At 38.0% G+C, this 8,287-nt stretch overlaps 1 pseudogene across 1 annotated transcript; it reads right to left on the reverse strand.

The window, feature by feature from the left end:
• Positions 1 to 771: 771 nt before the first annotated feature.
• LOC309647570 (adenosine 5'-monophosphoramidase HINT1 pseudogene) lies at positions 772 to 4,196 on the reverse strand (annotated as a pseudogene). The gene is made up of 2 exons: positions 4,179 to 4,196; positions 772 to 2,030 (listed from the first exon to the last, which is right to left on the reverse strand). The product of its transcript is annotated as an adenosine 5'-monophosphoramidase HINT1 pseudogene (transcript).
• Positions 4,197 to 8,287: the final 4,091 nt, after the last annotated feature.

The following is an 8,287-nucleotide window of genomic DNA, read 5'->3' on the forward strand; positions in this document are numbered from 1 at the left end:
CCGCTCATTTTTTTGTCTTGAAGTTATGCAGCCACCTCCACCTGGCCCCCAGGGCCTCTTGCAGGGAAGCAACTCTCAAAACATGCATTTAGGGTAATGTTGGTGACACTACAGGTTCAGTCAAGGGGGCAGTGGGAGAATTAAGTCACTCCTAATCACAAGTTTGTACCTGTGACCTCTGACCTTCTTGGGTCAGAAGTTTTTTATAAGGCAGAGCACATTTTTTTCTACTGACTTTTTACAAATTGTGGTAAAATATAAATACCATAATATTTACCATTTTAACCATTTTAAGTATATAATTCAGTATGATTAAGTACATTCACAATGTTGTACAACCATCTTCACTATTTATTTCCAGAACTTTTTCATCTTCCCAAACAGAAGCTCTGTACCCATTAAACTATAACTCAACTATAATTCTCCATATCCCTTCCCCAGCCCCCAATAACATCTATTCTACTTTGTGTCTCTATGAATTTGCCTACTCTAGGGACCTCATACAAATGGAGTCATACAGTATTTCACAAAAGTTAGTCTCTCTCTTTTCAAAGTTTATCAATTGTTACTTATTGTTTGAAACAGAGGAATATGGCTAATCTTTGCATTTTACTGTTTTGACTTATATCAGTAGGAATTTTAGTAGGCTGAATAACGACCCCCAGAGATATTAGGTCCTAATCCCTGGGATTTTATGGATTTGAGATGGGGATATTATTGTGGATTATTGGGTAGGTCCTAAATGCAATCACAAGTGTCCTTATAAGAGAGAGGCAAGATGATATTTCACAGACAAAAGAAGAAGGTGATGTGAAAGTAGAACAGAGAGAGATGAGAAGATGGTGGCTTTGAAGATTGGAATGAGGTGGCCACAAGCCAAGAAATGACAGCAGCCACCAGAAACTGGAAGAGGCAATGAACAGACCCTTACCTGGACCCTCCAGAGGGAGCATGGCCCTGCCAATACCTTGATTTCAGTCCAACGGTACTGATTTTAGAATTTTGGACTCCAGAATTGTTAAGATAATAACTTTCTATGGTTTTAAGTTACTAAGTTTGTGGTAGTTTGTTATAGCAGTCACAGGCAACTAGAACGCTGTTCTTAATTTTTGCGCTCTAAGCCACATGAATGCATACATATTTAAATATTGAATATTATTTACAATCCCACCTATGGCATACAGAAAATATTCTATAATTCTTGTCAATGACGTTTCTCTCTATTCTTAAGGAAGAATTAATTTGGGAAATACAGGGTTTATTCATATCTTCTCCTTCTTCCTCACTACCCACATTACCAAGCAGTTATGAGTTTATACTTTAAGGATCTCTCAAATATATAGTCAACTTTTATACAAGTCTGCTCTCATTATAAACCACCACATTAACCCAGAAATCCATACTTTATTTTTTTTTCAGACCATGCAACAATGTCTTTTATTATGTATGGGTTTTTAAAAATTATTTCTGCAACCTCTCCATACACAGGCAAAAAAAGGTATTGTTTTGCATATTGGAACTTGCAGGCCTGATCACTGCATAGAGAAGGGAAAATTATCCCTACAACATGCTTAACCAGGAGGCCAATTCATCTGCCAACCTCCAAGAACATGGAGATGAACATGATAGACAGACTGTCCCCCATCTGAACCTTCATTCACCACCATTCGATACCCCTTCTTCAGGCCCAGATCAGCAGCACATTTCTTGCCAACAGTCATTAAATATCCAAGAAGACTTTCATCGTCATCTTCTGCTGCAGAAATCTGGGATATATGTCTCTTGGGTATCACCAGAAAATGTGTTGGGGCTTGAGGGGAAATGTCATGGGAAGCAAGACACTGGTCATCCTCATAAATGATTTTGGCTGGGATTTCCTTGCGAAGGATCTTCCTGAAGATCGTGTCGCCACCAGGCCAGACGGCCTGAGCCTTAGCGATCTCATCTACCTTCACCTTCACGGCCTCAAGGTCGGGAGGAGGGAGGAGCCGGGGATCGGGCTGAGGGCCGGCAGTGGGGAAGGGGACATACTTTATTATTTACCTAGAACAACAACGTGCTAACTGGCCTCCGACCTCCAACCTCATCATTCTCATGTCTACCCTCTACCCCCAAGTGGGAGTAACCTTTCTAAAAGTGTGTATCTGATCACACGTTACTTCCAATTAAAATTCTTTACTGCCTCCTTCAGCTTTCTAGTCAAAATTCAAGTGCTTTCATTTAACTCCCAAGGCCATCTGTGATCAGGACTGTGCCTAATACTCTAGTTTAATATCCTGTTACTCTCCTATCTGAGCTATTCTAATTTTACTTTAATACGTGATTTAACTGCCTCTGTTCTGTGCTCACCTCGTATCCTGTAAATGCCTTTAACCTAGCTATTATCACACTTTATTGTAAAAATGAATTCTCCTAACTGTCTTATCTAGTTTAATAATAAAGTTTCCTTAGGATAGGAATCACATGATTGTTGGTTCAAATATGCTCATAAAAAGTGTAGTGCTTGCTTCACAGTTACGTCTATTTAATGCAAGTTTTTGTATGAAAAAAAATCTGTATTAAAGCCAAAATTTCCCAAAATGTGCAGACACTTGCTAAGTGAAGAAAAAGTTTTCGGTGCAATTAAGAATTAAAGCAAACACTGGCTAAACTTATGACTTTGAATAGAATAAGAGTAAGCATTAAAAATTACTTTAAAATGAGAGGACAAATGTTTAGTTACTGTTTTCCATCTCTGTCTTTAAAGGGGGCCTATAACTGCTTCTATAAAATGAATGTGTATAAAATTCACCTAGATTTATATAAAATGAATGTAAGCCGCTAAGCATGTGTTTGATTTGTACATTCCTTAATAATAAACTATTTCCCTTCCAAAATGGAGTGGTTAGTTTAGAGTCTTTCTGAAAAGATAAAGCACTTACATTTTTTCCCCTTTTACTTTTCTGTTGTTCCCAGCTCATTTCTCCTTTTTTTTCCTACTAATATTGTAGATACATTGCCAAGATTGTTATGGCAGCTAATAAAGTTTGAAATATAAGACCTTCAAACCAATGTTAATAAATAATTTAAGAATTAAATGCCTCTCACGACAGGGTTATCTTTATTTTATTCAAAAATAGTTTGTTTTATGGATGTTTTATTTCCTCACATGAGAAAACACTGGTTGAAAAAACATGATACGTTCTAGGAACTAATTTTTTCCAAGTTGTACTTCAGTGCTTTAAAGGAAATATATACAGGAACAGATGTTTCTGCTATGTCAAGATACTAAAATAGCCGACCCGCTTGGTCCTAATTATTGATAGTTTACCGCAGCACCAGCCTTGGCTTCTACAAAAGCGTTAGCAGAAGGGACAGCAGGAACACACAGGATTTATTCATTAAGAACGAGCTATAGCTCCCTGCATTTTCAGCTCCAGGCATCACGCTGAACAGTGCCCTGTCATTCAGCAAGAACTAATCTGAGACAGGAAGCACTTTAGCGTGTTTACAGAAATATCTTTTAAAACGGACTTAACTATCAGACAGCCCCCTTGTAAAGCGTTCGCTCTAAGAAACTCGGGTAAAAGATTATCACTCCACACTCACAAAAATCAATTTTGGAGACTGACAGTTGTTCCAGACTGATGCTGGATTTCCTTTCTTCATTGAATTGAATTTCCTGTAGACTGTGAATATACTAACATTCACCAGGTGCTTTTTCCTGATTTTTTTTTTTTAAATCGTTAAATAGCCCCCTTATTTTTTATCAAGTATTCTGTGTATACAGTGGAGAAGATTGTGACTGATAGTTGTTTAAGAAACCAACAACTGGTGAAAAGGCAAGCCTGCCAATTTTTGCACATAAGCTAATAATGATAACATTCATAATAATATGAAGTAACACTTGTTGAGGACATAGTAAATGTCAGGTATCTGCTCATCCCTTTACATCCATTATCCCACTTAATCCTCAACTGAAGCTCTGAAATAATTTTTATCTCCATGTTACCAGTGTTCCTGCTGAGCCTAAGATATTTTGAGTGTCTTGCCCAAAATGACACAGAAATTCCTGGAGCAGTAATTTGGCAGCAAGCTATCAGAGTCCGAGACCTGAGTTCTCAGTCACAGTGTTAAAGTGCATTTTGATTTTTAGCATTCCTCCCATTCCAGGAGTAAATAATACATGAATCCATCACCTGAACAACAGAGATCATTTCGATGCGAATGATTTCCAAATTTGTCTCCAAATTTTAGCACCTTCCTAAGCTGCTGAACTGTATTTCCCAACGCCTAAAAATGCTCTGACGGCATTCACACCCTTTTATTCTAATACTGCCACCACCTTCATTTACTCTCACGAGCTTCAACTTTTCTTTAAACAAACTCAGACTCCAAACAAAACCTATAATTGATTTTCCTCAAACTTCGAATTTAATTTTTTCCTTTATCTGAGCAGCCGCCGTCTAGAGAATAGAGGAGCAGTAGCTGCCAGAAGTGGCTGAATACGGCTTTGGCAGTTACAACGGAAGCAACGTCATGGGGCCTCCCGTTCACTTGCTCTGCTCTCATTCACTTTTGTACTTACTCCCAATTCCCAGCACACACATGGGTGCTTTACTCTGGTGTATCATGCTCTCTTCCTTTCTTCATTGTAAACATATGCTCTTGGGAAAAGATCTAAAAACAAACAAGTAAATGAACAAAAACCAGTACAGATACCTATTAACATTTACCTGTAATCATTTCCTTCTGTATTTGAATCGTAAGAAAGGACTAAAGCTACAGATCTAATGATAGAATTTTATTTATCACAATGCCAGCTGGTAGAGGTTTCACTGAGCAAAAGGGCCTTTGCTTATCTTATTTTACATTCATAACATATTGATCAATATTTTTCATTAGCATATTCTCAATAGAAGACTGAAGCAAGAATAGGGAAGAGATCTAGATGTGAGAGTTCTCCAAGAGGTGGTGTACACAGTGATGATGGATATCAGTTGAACAATAACTGAAAGAGCCCCTGGCGTGTTAAAAATGATGTTCCTTTGAGAATCTCCAAGTGAATGAAGGATTTTAAGTGGTTGGAGAAGAAGCAAATGAAAAAAAAAAAAATTGGATTTCTAATTTATGTTAACCACAAAAACAACAAAAATCATAAATGTACATAATATTTTTATTAGTCTACTAATCTTAGAAGTTTACTACTGTAATGCCACAGCTCCTTAGTACTTCTCGAGAAATTCTCCCAAGTAAATAGATTTGTCTGACAGTAAATGTATGGTTGTCAACTCACTTGGGGATTTAATGCTTCTCAATAATCTTTTATTTCCTTTAAGCAGTTTTCTTTCCTACTTCCTCAAAAGTTATTTCAAATGTTAAAATTTTCCCACAAGTCTCCTATTCAAATACTTTCCTCTACTCTATTCTAAGAAAATTGTCTTGGAGAAAACGTAGATGATCAAGATTTGAACTATTTCAAACTTCCACCCCAACTTTACAAATGTATCTACACTTCTATGTATGTTTTCTTTTACAGTCTTAGAGAAGGAGTTATCCTTTTTCTTGTTTAAAACTAAGCTGTTCACCTGTGTAATTCATCTTACACTTTCCCATCTGCTGCATTATTTGGCTTCATCACTTTTCTCCCATCACTGCTACAACTGCAACCTACTCTTGCTCTCCTTCTCTGAAGTTTTTAAATATAATAAAATCTCCCTCATCCTAAAAAAAATCCCCCCTGATATTTTATGTGTCTTTCGCTTTAACTTTATCTCAAACAAGCCTCTAGAAGGTGTGGGCCATGTTTGATATCTCCATCTCAACAACCCCCTTTTGGAGGTGACCTCCTATGTCATAATTATTGGTTCCCTTGTGTCTCTATTTGTTATGGAGTAGATGTTTGTGTCCCCCCCAAATCTATATGTTGAAGTCCTAGCCCCCAATGTGATGGTACTTGGAGGTGGGGTCTTTGGGACGTAATTATATTTAGATTAGTTCATGAGGATGGGTCGCTCATGATGGGATTGGTGACTTTATAAGAAGAGGAAGGGAAGAGGATCTTCTTTTCTCTCTCTCTCTCTCTCTCTCTGCCCCACACCGTGTGCATTGAGAAAAGACCGTGTAAGGACACGGTAAGAAGGTGGCCATTTACAAACCAGGAAGAGAGCTCTCACTGGAAGTAAACCATGCTAGCACCCTGATCTTGAACTTCTATCCTCCAGAAAATAAACGTCTGCTGTTTAAGTCACCCAGTCGATGGTATTTTGTTATGATAGCCCAAGCTGACTAGGACACTATTTCACTAGATAGAGATTTCCCTGAGGGAAGGGGTTCAGACTTTGTTTCCTAGCATCTAACAAGGGTCCTGGCACATAGCAGGTGGCAGACACTCGTCTGCAGAAAGGGTAAATGAATACATGAATGACGGATGAATACAAGGTGCCAAGTAATTTCTGTAGGGTTAACTGAACAAATAAATTTCATACAGAGAGCATTTAGCTTTACACTGAGTCATTAAATGGAGTCTTACAGTAAGCCGTGATTTTGTTTTATTTGAATAAATGTAGTATTTCCATCCTACTTCAGGGAGTCTATATGTAACAGTCCCCAGAAGGAACTAAATAAGTGAATGACAATGACTCCAAGATCTTGATGTCATAGACATATGCAGTAGAAATAACATTTATAAGAATAATATTTATAGACATCTTATTATGTGCCTGGTACTTTGCTGACACTTTAAATTAGTTCTCATTTAATCCTCACAGGAACTGAAAATTAGTTTAGTAGGAACTGTGTTGTCTTGTTCCCTGTTCTCTCTCTCTGCAGAATTTAACAAAGTGCCTGCACAGAATAGACACACAATGCGTATTTGTTTATTACTGTGATTACTCTCCTTGCACAGGATAAGGAAGTGGAATAGATAGAAAAGTTCAGTTACTTGCTCAAGATTACTCATCAAGTAAGTAGAATTACTGGGATTTCAACCCTGATACATGTAACTCTGTAAATGGAACCTTTAACCACTATATTATAAATGGAATAAAACCTGGTAAATCTCTCAGTTCTCAGTAGTATACAATAAGTTCCCCTCCCCTCCAGCACTGCTTAATAATCTTCCTATTGAATATTACTAAATCACTCAAGAATTAGTACACCCATGACATATAATGTGTTTCTTTCAGAGTACTGGGTCCTAAGTGAGAAATACCAACCCAAACTAGTCACCCTGCTATTACTGGGTGGAGAGCAAGGAAAGAGCTAGAATAAAAAATATATTGCCCCACTTTGGTATATGGCTGATAGTGATACCATTCATGCAAATAACAAACAAACAAAAAGAGGAAGTACAAATTAGAGTGGTTCTGTGTGGGAAATCCATGTGAAGTTATCCATTTGAGAGAAGAGAGGCCTAAGCTATAGATTAAGACTGAATCTAGTAGGCAAAATGGTGGTTACAGATTCATCTGTTTAACAAATATTTATGTAATGGCTACTATGTGCCAGGAACTGGAAAAATAGTAGTGAACAGACGGAATCTTTCCCCTCATATTGGAAAGCCCTTCATGCATTCTCCTCAGGTTTCTATTAGCTTTGTTCTTCTTCTCTTCACTATTTCAATCCTTTAAATGTGAATGGAGAGTCTGATTGTCTGGGGAGATAGTCACTGGGCCAGGATATATACTATCTACAGTATCTTCATCTTAAAGACTGAGAACTTTTTTTTTTCCTTCCCAATCCCATGCTCAGCAGATCCTTCTGCCTTTCCTGGTTCCAAATAATTAACTAACGTGGTAGACCTAGGCAGAGTCTGGTAGACCAGGTATGACCATGGTCCCTGGTCAGGTAGTACTCATTTTCTCTCTATTTCTGTTCTGGCAAGTTAGACTGCTGCCAGTTGATCCACAAATTTACTCAGTTTTATAAGTTGAATTGTGGTCCCCCCCCCAAAATATATTGAAATTCTAACCCCCAGCCCCTCAGAATATCACCTTATTTAGAAATAGGGTCATTGAAGATATAATTAATTAAGTTAAAATGAGGTTATTCTGGAGTAGGCTGGTCCTCTAATCCAGTATGACTGGTGATATTATAAGAAGATGGCCATGTAAGGACAGACTCACATGGAGTATGTCATGTGATAACAGAAGCCGAGAATGAGGTTATGCAGCTACAAACCAAGGAATGCCAGAAACTGTAGGCCACAACCGGAAGCTGGGAAGATGCAGGGAGGATTCCCCTGCAGGTCTGAGGGGGAGCATGGTGCTAACAGCACCTTGGTTTCATACCTCTAGCTTCTAAAACT

Source organism: Balaenoptera physalus (genome assembly GCF_965194825.1).
Source record: "Balaenoptera physalus genome assembly, chromosome: 18".
NCBI classification, from domain to species: Eukaryota; Metazoa; Chordata; class Mammalia; order Artiodactyla; family Balaenopteridae; genus Balaenoptera; species Balaenoptera physalus.